This window comes from Ursus maritimus, unplaced genomic scaffold, assembly GCF_017311325.1.
Source record: "Ursus maritimus isolate PB19 unplaced genomic scaffold, ASM1731132v1 scaffold_9, whole genome shotgun sequence".
Taxonomy (NCBI): Eukaryota; Metazoa; Chordata; class Mammalia; order Carnivora; family Ursidae; genus Ursus; species Ursus maritimus.
Window position 1 is genome coordinate 225,631 of NW_024427107.1, and position 14,376 is coordinate 240,006.

Genomic DNA, 14,376 nt, shown 5'->3' on the forward strand with positions numbered 1-14,376 from the left:
TTATAATTAAAAAGCATCTTTCCTATCTGCCTGTTCAGCCACAGGATGTAGGAAAAGAGAAATTCAGAGAGCTTTGTCATAATTTCTGTATATAGTCTTCCCTCAAAGACTAAGCTCTATATAAGATTCTTCATAATTGGAAATAAGTTAATTAGCTTCACAAGAGAGTGACCTGTTATCTCAGAGAAGACCAATCCTGAGCCCAGTATTAATTTCTTTTGGGGGACAAAATGTCTGAGTCATATTGGTTTCCCATGAGAAAAATGTAAAAGAATTGCCTGGTGATGAACAGGGGTTGAGGGGGAGGGAACATTTTGAGGCAATATGTTCGTTTGCGGAAAAGATCCCTATATAGACTACTTGATATTTAGGATAAATTGTTTGAAAGCACTAGGATGAGGGGATAAGGGTGAAAACATGTTCTGAGTGGACAGACATACCTTCACTTGTAGTACCAAACTTGAAGAAATAGATGTAAAACCGCTAGATATGTAAAGATAATCCTTAAAACTGACAGTAAGGGGGTAAATTGATCATTTTCCTATTATCGGTTATAGGCAGTGTTAATCTGTATATGCTTACCTGTCTTTTCAAACTTTGAAGTGTGCTCGTTGAAGGTCTTCTTGAATACTTTTGAATTCTATTTTTCTGAGTTGACTGGATGTAAGTAAAATGTGTATATAATTGGATCAATTTCTTAATAGATCAAGGCAAAAAAGGTAAGAGCAAAAAAGAGGAAAATGTAGAAGTTTTTTTGAGTTGTTCCTAAGAGGAGCATGTTTACCTGAGGGAGGGACTCATTCAGAGGACCTACAACAAGTCATTGATACCAGCCTGGTGCATCTTGTAAAAGTAAGGCTTTATCTATTTTGGATGTGGAGATATAAAGAATCTGATCTCCAGGCTATCAGGAAGCGCCAGAGTGTGGAAGATCTATCTTTTTTTAGAGCTGTATTTGTTTAGAGCTTTATTTTATTTTCTCAGTTCAGAAACAGGGAACATCATACTTCTCTTGCTGCAGATGATAGTTAGTCTCAAATTAATTTTCACAAAGTAATGACATTATAAAATGTATAAGCAAGGATGCAAACTGGAGAATAATGTGGGCTGATACATTAAAAAATAAATAGGGATGCATGGTTAATTACATGAATCATAGTATATATAAGATGAGGTAAAGTAATTTATTTGCCTGGAAGAAGCACAACTACTCTAAGATGAGAGGAAAATTTCTCTTATTGCCTCACAACCCTCGAAGGCTCTTCTGCAACCCAGTGTCCCATAAAATCATTCTATCATGTCAGTGTGCTCCTGTCCTGATATACCTGTGTTCTAAGTCAGTTACTGGATAGCAGGGCAGAACAGCTTATTAAGATGAATGAGGAGTATCTAGGTAGAAATAAAGTCCTAAGGAGTTGGCCAGGCAGACACAGGGCAAGCTGTGACGTGAGAGCCATCCTCTGAGGAATGGATCTTGGCTTTGCTTGGCCACAGAGAAGGCTGCTGGGTCAACAGGAGCTGGGGTTGCTAATGTAGGGTTTATGAGACCTGGAAGTATCAGAGAGGGTGAAGACCACTGATTTATAGGCCGCCCCAGCTGAGATTGGCCCAAGCTTTGACTTGGCTTAAGTTTACAAAAGGTACTCATTAGCAGACTTCACTGTAGAGTATTGAGGACACAGGGGCAGAGAACATTAACTGAGAAAAGGAGAAAGAAAAGGGTGGAAGTACTGTAATCCTGTGACCTTTGATTGAATGTACAAAGAGAGCCCAAACAGTATTCAAGAAATTATTCACGTTACTTGTTTTTACTCTTTGTTGGTTTTATTCATTTATTTAATGATAAATATTTGTTGAGCATTTTCTGTAGAGTTGTTACTCATTAACGTTATAGCAGTAACCATGATGCACCCAGCCCCTTCCTCACATGGAACTTAAAATGTAATGAAGAAGACATATGTTGAATAAGAAGTTATGAGTGTAGCTGATGTTATAAACATGACACTAGGTAGTGCTATGATATATACAATGCAAGGAGCTCTCCTGGACCCAGGTTCTTGGAAGTGTGTCTTGATATAATGATGTTGAAACTGAGATTTGTAGAATAAATAGATGTTAATAGGCAAAGCATGAAGGGCAGATGTTTCAGACACAATGATTACCCAGTGCAAAGCATCAAGATGAGAGAGAATGGAGTTTATTTTTTTAAAGATCTTATTTATATATTTTAGAGAGGGAGAGAGCATGAGTAGTGTGTGGGACAGAGGGAAAGAATCTCAAGAAGAATCTGTCCTGAGCACAGAGCCTGAACACAGTACTCCGTGTGGGGCTCAATCTCACAACCCTGAGATTATGACTTGACCTAAAACCAAGACTCTGACACTTAAGGGACTGAGCCAACCAGGTGCCTGGAGAGAATGAAGTTTTTAGGCAAACAAAAGGAAATCAGATTTCCTCTGGAATTGTAGGGCAAGAACAAGTTGTTCTTTCAGCCTGGAGAGGGGGATGAGAGCCAGGTCTTGGATGGCCTGATAAATCTTGAAATGGAGTATTTTAATTTAAGAGCATTGGCAAGTATGTGAAGGGTCTTAAGGAGAAATGATCATGTGCTTATATTTATACTTAAAAATCTCTCATTTTGTATGTAGATAATGGGAATAAAGACAAATGAGCTTTGAAGGGGGAAGACACATAGTGACTTAATACTCAATTTGAAAAATGACTTGTGAAGACTTAGACAAGAATGGTGACATTTGGAAGAAAACAAAGGACATATTTAAGAGTGTTTAGAGGTTGGAATTAATAGGATTTCCTGATTTATTGAATATTGGGGATTGTGGATGGAGGAGTCCGTTATTACTTCTAGATTTTGAGGAACTGGGTTAATATTGGTGCCACTTATTGTGACTAGGGACCTGAAAGAAGAGCAGGTTCAAGGATGAGCTGATAAGTTTCAGATCTGCTGAGTGGGAGATGTCCTTGAAGCATCAAGTCAGTAGGCAGTTAGATTTATGAAGTAAGAATTCAAAAAATAATACCCCAGCTTTGAAGCCCCTAGCTGAGAAGGGTGCCACCTAGGGATAGAATATAGAGTGAGAAAAGGCCAAAGATGCAATCCTGAGTAGCACTGAGTTTGGTGGTGGAGCAGGTGAGAGAACCCCAGCAAACTGCTACTGGGAAGGAATTCCCAAAGAGTTGGAGGAAAAGCAGGAGCCTGTAGTGTCTCAGAAGCCCAGTGGATTATTTGTAAGAGGGAGTGTTTAGCAATGATCAAGAACTTCCCATCCAGATGAACACCAAAGCATTAAATTAAGTATAAAGGATTAATTTACACGGAGGAAGCAGAGATATTATTTTTAAAGGTCCTGGAGAAACACAGGACCAAAAATATAGGCATTGGTTTCCTTAATTGAGTAGATTTTGTTTAGAGAGCAGTAGAAAAAAATAGAAATGAGATCATCAAAAGTTAGGCTAGAGGGACGGGGTAAGAAATCATGTGGGAATAAGGCAGGTAAAGTGGAGGAACTGGGAGCAAAGGGTAACATCTTCCTGGTAGAGAGCTTCTTTACCATGCTCATTGTGCAATAATTTGGGCTTCTTCAGTCTTCTCCATAGTTATTAAAAAAAAAAAACAAAAAAAAAACAAAAAAAACAACTTTTGTGTCATAAATAGTCAGCCATGATTTGAATTTCAAACTCTTAATCATATTTGTGCACACATACTGTAGGAGAATGTACTCTCTGATTATTATTTTACTTCACATCTGCAAAATCTCAGGCATTAATCACTCATACAATAATGAATAGTGACCAGCCAATGAGTGTAAGAATGTTGAATCTAAGAGGAATCATAGCTTAAAATGAACAGGCTTAGTCCTCTGATAGTTTCCAATATTGTGACTCTAACCAGTGACTTGGAGAATTAAGATGTACTTTAAACTGGTGGAATTCTAAACCCTAGAGTGTCAGCAGACTCAGAAGAAGGGCTTCTCCATACTTCGCTAGGATTGAGAGAACATTTGTGCTTTTGATAGGTCTGTTCAAGGATTAATGAGTGGAAATTCAACACAAAAGTGAGAGATAATGGTGTCTTCACTGAAACAAAATATTTAATCATGATACACTAAGAGCATGTAAAAACTACAGGACCCCAGAGAATCATTAAAGATAAAAGTCATGAGACCTTGTCTTCAAGTATTTGAAGCTTAGTTTAGCTAAAATGCTATTTGAAGGTGAATAAAATTGCACGACTTTTTCAAGGGGAATATCTGTTATGATGGTGAATAAGTAGAAAGGTGAAGATGTGTATATATAATTTATCTTTGGATCCATTCATTATTTAAAGTGAAAAATTAAATTTACAATTAAAAGGTACAGTTAGATATGAGAAGATTTCTGAAAGGGGAATTTGGTAAAATTAGTACCAAAATGAGTTCGGTATTATAAATGATACAAATTTAGAGTTGTTGAGATGTCCACTAAATTATTAAGTAACAAAATTGTTTGCAAAGGAATATGTGTTATGTGATGTGCTCTTTATAATTATACACTACAAAAATATGTAGTATATGCATCAATATTGCAAGAACACTTTGTATAATGACATTTTAGGTAATTTTAATAATAAAAACTCTGACCATCTACGTTTAGTAGTTTTCTATATTGTCCATGTGTTGGGTTTTTTTTTAAAAGACTTATTTATTTATTTTAGAGAGTGAGAGAGAGAGAGAACATGAGCGAGCAAGAGGCAGAGGGAGCCAAGCAGACTCACTGCTTGAGCACAGATTCCCTGGGTCATGTGCTTGCAATAAAAATTATGAAAAGGAGGAAACAGACTTACAAATACAGAGAAGAAACTGGTAGTTGCCAAGGGGAAGGTGGTGGGAGGATGGGCAAAATGGGGTAAAGAAGAGTGGGAGATACAGGCTTCCAGTTATGGAATGAAGAAGTCACTGGGGTGAAAGTTATAGCACAGGGAATATGGTCAATGATATTGTAATAGCATTGTGTGTTGATAGATGGTAGCTACTCTTGTGGTGAGCATAATCAAAATAATAATTATTATGAAAAGGAAATGAAAGCACAAGAGAATAGGGAAAATAATTCTGTGAAATATATGGTTGCAGTGAAGTATGCATATATGTGATACAAGTCGATTATTAATTATTATCATTATTGTTATCATTTTGGTACTAGTTTTATACTTTTCCTAGTTCTGGTTAAACCAATATCTTTTGGGAAATAAATGACAGTGCCTGGGTATACTACAAAGAAAATCTTCATGCTTCATACTTAATTTTAACCAGAAATGTACCTGCTTCCTTGTTTAGAGGACATTAATATATGTGAAAGAGTTTTGGGTCAAGGAATATAGAAAATTGGTAACCGGATGGCATTTTACAGAGCACTGGTGTGTTTGTTGTTTAGAATAGGCAAGTCGTACACTGAGAACAGGAAAGATCCACTCTACCTTGCCAACTGAAATTTCTTGTTCCTAATATTTCCTTAGTTTTTCTAAAACAGGTTAAGACTGACTGAAGAAATCTGTCTAAACAGAGAAGCTAGAAATGTGTAGTGAAAACAGACTTCCCAGTTAACTCTGCATACTTCTTTGTTGTGATTGCCCTGCTTAAAGAGAATCCCATCTTTTCTTTACTTTTTTATTTTCTTTTGTCTTTTCTTTTTTCTCTTTTCTTTTCTTTTTCCTTTGCTTCCCTTCCCCTTCCCTTCTCTTTTCTCTCTTTTATTTCTTTTTTCTTTTTTTTCTTTTTTCTTCTTTTCTTTTCATTTGAGCATTGCTGATATACAATGCTACAACAGTTTTAGGTGTAAAACTTAGTGATTTGACAAGTTTATACATTATGTTTTGTTCACCACAAGAATAGCTACCATCTGAAGAGGACCCCATCTTTTGTTCAAGACTTACAAGGAATTACTTCTAACATTTATTAGTTTATCCTGAAATATTGAGTTCCTGCTTAGAGCATAAGGGAAGAGTGAATTCAAACCAGTTAAAAAATTTAGTTATTTTTCTTTCCTAGAAAATATTAAAGACTCAGAAAATCTCTGAAAGCAGAATCCCGTAAGAGTTGATTGCTCTCCTTGCTGGATATTTTGGCTTTAACATTCAGAACATGGGAGGGAGATTTTTCAAGTAGGCAACGCAGAAAATCAGATAGAATTTAGGTCTTTGACTTTAGTGATTAACATTCCCTCTCCTCTAAGGGGCCAAGAGCAAACATTATAACCATCCTAAGACTGAAAACACAGGAAGCAAAGCTGTTCAAAATTCATTTTGCCAGTGTCCTGTCACTGATGTACCATATTCATGAATTTTTCTTTTAAACCCTACTCTTAACCATCTTAGCTTGCTTATAATAGAGCTTCTTTTCATAACCGACAGACGCCAGTCCTACTCAGTCATATTTGTTCTTATCATTCTCCAGTTCTTGACCCAGTCATTGGCTAACATCATCAGCTGCTTTATCAAATATGCCAAGTGGAGGGAACTGACTCACTCCAGCTTTCCCTGCATGAGGGCAGAGAATCACTTCCATTGGTGTAATCTGTTAGGAGCATGGGTGGGAATGGAGTGGACAAGACATATTTGGTCCCCACAGTGAAAAAATGTGAAGTATCACCTAAGAGGATGAAGCAAGTGGTGAGAGATACAAGATCCTTGAGATCCCAACCCACCAAGGAGACATCATAAATGTCAGTCATTTCAGAATATTACTTCGTCAGGCATAATATAATTTTGTAATTAGAACAGTGTTGAAGGGACTGGAATAAGTAGAGACAGGAGGAAAGTATGCAAGTGAGAAAAGTGGAATGGAAGTATAAGAAGAGGTGGTATTGCTCAACATTAGGAATAGTTGTCTGACCTACCTGTTCTGGTCTAGGGTGTGCAGTTGCATTTAAAAAAACTCAATACTTTTGATTTCTGCTGTGTAGTATAATCACCTCTCAGACAAAATATATGTTTCTTTCCAGTGAGTATACAGTTAGTTAGTAGCAGGAAGTGTTAGTGTCCTACTGATGTTCCTGAGATTTCTAATAATCAGCCTTATATTCGTTTCTCCTGGGAATCAGGGTCATGAGTTATGTTAATTAGCTGAAGAGAAAAATAGAAGAGTTACTTGGTGATGGGAAGTAAGAGAAGGTGCATGATGTTAGAATATCTCCTGCATATTATGCAAGTTAATATTCTGGGTGTGTGGGTAATAACTCATTTAAGATAGCCTATGTGGAAACATGAGCTTACTTAGATTTACTGAGTTGGGAAGAGTGAGAAGTCCTCCACATTTGTTGCAGATGCCCTCATTTATGGAGTGGGAGAGAGTGAACCATAGGTATCAGTGTTTTATTCCAGAACAAGCAAGTGGCTTTATTTAAGGGGAACATTCCCATAAGCACACTAAATTGTTGGACAAATGAAAAGCTAAAAAAATATTATTTTCAATTAAGTGTTGGCAGATTATAACCGATGGGCCAAATTTGGAGCACTGGCTCTTCCTCAAATAAATTTATTGAAACACAGGCATAATCATTTATTTCTGTATTGTTTATGGCTGCTTTGTGCTACCAGAAGCAGAGTTGGCTCACATGTGGTCCACAAAGTCTTTGGCCTGTTCCATCAGATGTTTGATGATCCTATCCTAGATCAAGCTGTTGGGTCTGGCCAGCAAACCCTGAGGCGGTGAATGAAAATATTACTCCAGACACCTTAGTAGGAGAAATGACGGGGAGTGGGGACCAGACGCTCTAGCTCAGGTGGTGAAAGGTCCTGAGCCAAGCTCTGCCTCCATTTTATTGTGAACATTATCACTACATTAACGGAGTAAGAAAAACAAAAGGGAGTGCGAAGCTTTAATAATTAGGACACTGACATATTGAGTATCGTGTGATTAGAACAAGCTGTGCTTGAGACGGGCATGTAGGTAGGGAGTACGTGGAGTACATGACCTCCAAAGATAAATGGTTCTCCTAAGCATCTACTCCCTGGATGAGCGTATTGAGCCGCAGCAAGGATCCGGCTGTTTTCAGCCCAGAAACTTCAAAGGAGGCCCAGTTTTTTGGATGCTCCTTCTTTGCTTTTCAATTAGTCTCACCCAGGGAGGCATGTGTTTATTAAATCTTATCTAGTCAGGCATTACGAATTCCCACACTAAGCAAGTTATGCAAAAGAAGAGGGTATAGTTGAAGGATCATTCACATTGATCTTCATCGCTTCTTGTATACTCAGGTAAAGATGCAGAAGAAGGTTGAGAAGTAAGTTCATTAACGTTCTGTACATCATTCTCCCAGATGCATTGTACTCAGGACTGACTACATACATGTGGGGCTGAACACAAAATGAATATGTAGGGTTTTTGGTTAACAAAATTATTAAAGCAAGACAGCAGTCTTTCTCATCCCTTCCAAAAAATTAAAGAGAAAGGAACACTCCCAAACACATTCTACAAGGACAGCATAATTCTGATATCAAAGCCAAGTAAAGATACTACTAGAAAAGTACAGGTCAATATCTCTGATACATATATATGCAAAAATTCTGAACTAAACTCTAGCAAACCAAATTCAGCAGCATTAAAAGGATTATTCACAGGATGCCTGAGTGTCTCAGTTGATTGAGTGTCCAACTCTTGGTTTCAGCTCGGTTCATGATCTTGGATCATGAGATTGAGCCCTGAATAGGGCTCCACACTCTGTTTGAGTCTGTTTGAGATTCTCTCCCTCTGCATTTCCCCCACTCACACACTTGCTCTCTCTCTCTCTCTAAAATAAAATAAAGAAATCTTTAAAAAATAAAAAAGGATCATTCACCATGATCAAGTTGGATTTATCCCTGGAATATAAAAGGATGATTCAACATACACAAGTAGATCAATGTAATAAATTACATTAATAGATGAAAGAAAAGAATCATATGGTCATCTCTAGAGATCATGAACAAGTACCTGACAAATTCAATACTAAGTTTATGACCTTGCATATTAGTCTCAGTCCACACTTAGATATAAATGATGATGTGATGTAAAGGGTTATTTGAGAACCTGTGACATCTCAACCTCACTTGAAGGTTCAGCTCAGATTGTTACATTTTAAAACTAGAAACAGATCATGAGGTAAACAAGGCTTAAATGCAGCAGACTTTCTCCGTTTTATTATGTCAAAAAGATACACCCTCCCCTATAGGCGTTCTGATTTAAAGATCCCCTTTAGAATTCAGTTGTACTAACAAAGAGAAGTAGGGTGAGAATGGAAGAGTGGAGTGCAGAATAACTGCTCAGGTCAGTTCATTCATGTCTTTAAGAAATAATCTAGCTCTTACCCCTGAGAAGCTGGGCAACGTGCTAAGTGCTGGGGTAAATCAGATGTACTTGATTCCTATCAAGAAAGAATTCAGTCCATGTTTTATTTTCTGTTCCCTCCCCACCCTCTGCTCCCTACCCTTTTGTGAGGCACCATTTGACAGAAGTGCAGTTCTCAGTGAGAGAACAGAGAACAGGGTAAGTCCTCAAAGAATCCAAGGCCAGTGGCCTGATGAAACTGGCACTTCTCATCAGCTGCAATCCTCCCACCCTGTTATTCATCTCTGCTTCTCCCTCTTTTCCTCTGTACCCACATGTTGGCATTAAAGGACACAGCTTGTACTTGTTAGCTCATCCTTATGTAGTCTTCTAAAAAATGTGGTATTGAAACTAGACCTCTACCTTATACAACGCACAAAAATTAACTCTAAATGAATTAAAGACTTAAATATAAGACCTGAAAACATGAAACTCATAGATGAAAATTTAGGAAAAAAGCTCCTAGATATGGTCATGGTAATGATTGTCACTTAAAGTGGATAGTGGCTAATTAACACATGGGCCATGTTGATATATGATATAATTGCTTTTTTTAGCCAGAAGAAAGCAGGAAGAAATACATGTCACTTCTTATTTATGTTTCTGTTTTTACTATAGCACAAGTCAGTGTTAAATAGCAGAGTTGATAACCTGGCTCAGCCACTCTAGTACTTGCACAATGGGCTGGTGAATGAAGTAGTTATGAATAGCAAGGATGAAGTCTTTCCATGGTTCCTTTTTGTACAATGGGCCCTTGAATGAAGTAGTTATAAATGGCAAAGTTGAAGTCTTTCCATGGATTCTTTCAATATGGTCTCTTTTCTGTAAGTCAGGTATAGTGACAGCCACTATTGAACGTCCTTCTAGAAGGACAAATGGATGCTGAACCCTGATGTGGTTTCATCTGTTGACACATTTAATCAGCAGCTTGATGGCTAGCTGTTTACATTAGATCAGCAGATGGTTCTTACTGGTATAAACATGTTTTCCAAGTATGGCTTTGACTGTCCTTACAGCAGTACCTTGGGATTAAATGATCCAAAGACAGAAAGAATGTCTAACGTCCTTCACAACATTGCTTAGGACAAAGAAATATCTTTACAGCCAATAAAGTACAACAGTGAGCACACAACCAAGTGATCCACTGTTGTGGCAATATGCTGTATCATGCAGAAACTGTCAGTCTGATAGAACGTGAGGATAGCTTTTAATGGTGGAAGTAAGTGTGTTTGGGAATGACACTTTGTGTTTTATGTGTGATATACACTTTGAACCAGTGAGCATTATAAAGTATTGTTTTGTAGAATGCATAGGCCTGGAAACCAAAGGTAAGTAGTGAGAATAGCTCCATTCACCATTACTTCCTTGGAGAACTTGAGTTTCTAGACCTACAAATTTGACCTCACTGGGGTGAGTGAATGCTTCTTCTGGGGACAGAGTAAGCATTTCAGTAAACCTAAAGTTTCAGTAGTTCATTCGTTATATTGGTTTTCTTGTGTTTGTAGATCACTGACTGTTACTATCATGCCACGTACAATTAACTTTTATTATCACAGAGAAATAGAATAGCTGCTATACTTGGTGATAACTCTGAATGGGCAATTGCAGCAATTACAGCCTGACAAGAGCATGGTAATCAGGGATTTAGCCTTCTTAGGTTGGAAGATATGGATCTGGCAAGTGATCTAGATCAGCAAAAGTGCTGGACAAATGTGAGGAAAATCTAGGATGGGTTGTGGTGGAGCAAGATGATGAATATCTTCTGGGAACATGTGCAGTGATGGAACCCATTAACACTTGGTTCATTAACAGTCCTATGTTTGAAGGATCAATGATGGAGTGAACTTACATGGAACACAATGGCTCTAAGCATGGGAAGGAAGATGTGGAGTGTTTCTGATGCTTTAGATGCCACACACATATCTCTCTGCACTTAATATTCCTAGGGATGTAGATTGTTTTATACCATAAGCTGCAGAGATTTTCTGCCTGAGGACTTTTCTTTAGATATCAGAACCGCTCAACCCACTTGTGGGGTAGGCTGAAACTGCCATGGAGTTAATGCCTTAGAGCTACCCCAGTGCAGAAATACACAGCTTCCTAGCCTTTCAAGTGAATCACCTAATGTGATAGAGTATGTACAGTCACTTAGAGGGCCACAGTAGAATTGTGCCCCAATGTCCACAGTAGGAGGATACTAGTTTATACCTCTTCTATTACCTTTCTTCTTTTCTCTGTCTCATGTCTCCACTTTTGAACCAGTGTCTTCTAGCAGTCCCTTCTATATAAATTGCTTGCCTCCTGATTTTATCTCTGGGTTTTCTTTTATTTTTTTTTTATTTTTTTACTTTTTTCTTTCTTTATTATTTATTTATTTATTATTTAAATTAAATTAATTAACATACAATGTATTATTAGTTTCAGGTCAGTGATTCATCAGTCTTATATAATACCTAGTGCTGGGAGTTTATGTTCTAATGAACAAATCTCTTTTTTAATAGTAATATTTTTTATTATATTATGTTAGTCACCAAACAGTACATCCCTGGTTTTTGATGTAAAGTTCGATGATTCATTAGTTCCATATAAAACCCAGTGCACCATGCAATACGTGCCCTCCTTACCACCCATCACCAGCCTATCCCATTCCCCCACCCCCTCCCCTCTGAAGCCCTCAGTTTGTTTCTCAGAGTCCATAGTCTCTCATGCTGCATTCCTCCCTCTGATTACCCCCCCTTTTTTATCCCTTTCTTCTCCACTGATCTTCCTAGTTCTTATGTTCCATAGATGAGAGAAACCATATGATAATCGTCTTTCTCTGCTTGACTTATTTCACTTAGCATTATCTCCTCCAGTCCCATCCATGTTGCAGCAAATGCTGAGAAATCGTTCTTTTTGATAGCTGAGTAATATTCCATTGTATATATGAACCACATCTTCTTAATCCAGTCATCTGTTGAAGGGCATCTTGGTTCCTTCCATGATTTGGCTATTGTGGACAATGCTGCTATGAACATTGGGGTGCATATGGCCCTTCTCTTCACTACGTCTGTATCTTTGGGGTAAACACCCAGTAGTGCAATGGCTGGATCATAGGGTAGCTCAATTTTTAACTTTTCAAGGGACCTCCACACTGTTTTCCAGAGTGGCTGTACCAACTTGCATTCCCACCAACAATGTAGGAGGGATCCCCTTTCTCCACATCGTCTCCAACAATTGTTGTTTCCTGCTTTGTCTATTTTTGCCATTCTAACTGGCGTAAGGTGGTATCTCAGTGTGGTTTTGATTTGAATTTCCCTGATGACTAATGATTTTGAACAGTTTTTCATGTGTCTGTTAGCCATTTGTATATCTTCATTGGAAAAGTGTCTATTCATATCTTCTGCCCATTTTATGATTTGTTTATTTGTTTCTTGTGTGTTGAGTTTGAGAAGTTTTCTTTTAAAGCCATTGAACCTGTATATACATAACAATTCAATATGATGATGCTTGAGATTCATCACAAAAAATTTACAGGTTATTTTTAGACTTCATATAGCAGAAACCATGTTAATATATCCTTTTATTTGTAAAATAACCAAAAATTCAAATTTAAAATGTTCTTTGTCCGATCATGCTATTTGCCATAAGACTATAAATTTTTAGTGTGGTGGACTTTCATTTCCCATAATGTTGATGGTAATGGTCTTATACTCCACAGATGAAATAGTAGCAGGCTTGGGATGGCAGATGATGCGTTTGTTCAGGATATGTTAAATTGGTGGTGCCTAAGTTGAGATGGGCCAGCATGCTGTTGGATGTTTAGTTTTAAAGCTCTAAAAACATATGTGGTCAACAGATTCTGGAATAAGATATCTTTTTGCACAATCATTTATTGCTGCCTTTATGCCTTTGTTCCTTAATGTATAGATGGCAGGATTCAAGACAGGGTTGATAGCAAAGTAGACAATGAACAAGTATTTATCACTTGATGATGTGGGGAAAGGCCAGACGTAGAGAATCATGCATGGAGTGAAAAATAGAACCACCACAGCCTGAAGCACATTTCCAGACAGTGACCAAAATGAAGACATAGGAAAAGATCAGCAGGAAGAAGGTGCCCATGCTCATGAAGCCACTGTTGGCAGCAATAATATACTCAAACTTGGCTGCATCTCTGCATACAGGTTTTATGATTCTGGGAAAGTCACAGTAAAAGCTGTCTACTTCATTCGGACCACAAAAGGGCAAGTTTATAATGAAAGCACATTGAGACATAGCATGAATCACTCCTGTTACCCATCCAGTGATTACAAATGAAACACATATTTTAGGATTCATGATGTTTAAATAGTGAAGAGGCTCACAGATTGCCGTGTACCTTTCAAATGCCATGGCTATGAGTAACACCATCTCCACTCCTCCCATGATGTGGATGAAGTATATCTGTGTCATGCAGCTTTGGAAAGAAATTACTTTGCATTCACTTGAAAGGTCTTTGATTGTCTTGGGGACTACGATAGATGAAAGACCCACGTCAATGGGTGTCAGGTTGGCCAGGAAGGAAGTACATAGGAGAATGTAGGTAAGAATCAAAGATTACCAGAAACAAAACAAAAACGTTTCCCAACATGATCGCTAAGTAGAGCAAAGAACGTAACAAGATGAGAAAAAATTTTTTCTCCCAAGAACAAGAAAGGGCCAGGAACACAATCTCAGTGACCACAGAGTCATTTAATCCACCCATTGACTGGGACAGGAGAGCTGATTTTCAAGTGACGTGAGGATAAAAATGAAAAAGAGTAAGTATCAGTGTCAGGAACATAGATTTCCTGTTTGTTTTGCAAATTAAGTTAGATATTATTGACTGAGAGAGGAAAAAGGATGTGGAAAAAATAAGGTTAGCACCAAATTCATTATATAAAGGGAGTATTTGAGGGAAAAAATGTGACACTAAATTTTGCAAATAGAGCAAGAGGGATTCCTTTAATTTTAATCCCATAGTTAAAACTCATTTTAAGTTTTCTCAAAGATTCTCAATCAT

At 37.6% G+C, this 14,376-nt stretch overlaps 1 pseudogene; it reads right to left on the reverse strand.

Annotated features, from left to right (window-relative positions):
* Window positions 1-13,165: 13,165 nt before the first annotated feature.
* LOC103680658 lies at window positions 13,166-14,134 on the reverse strand (annotated as a pseudogene).
* Window positions 14,135-14,376: the final 242 nt, after the last annotated feature.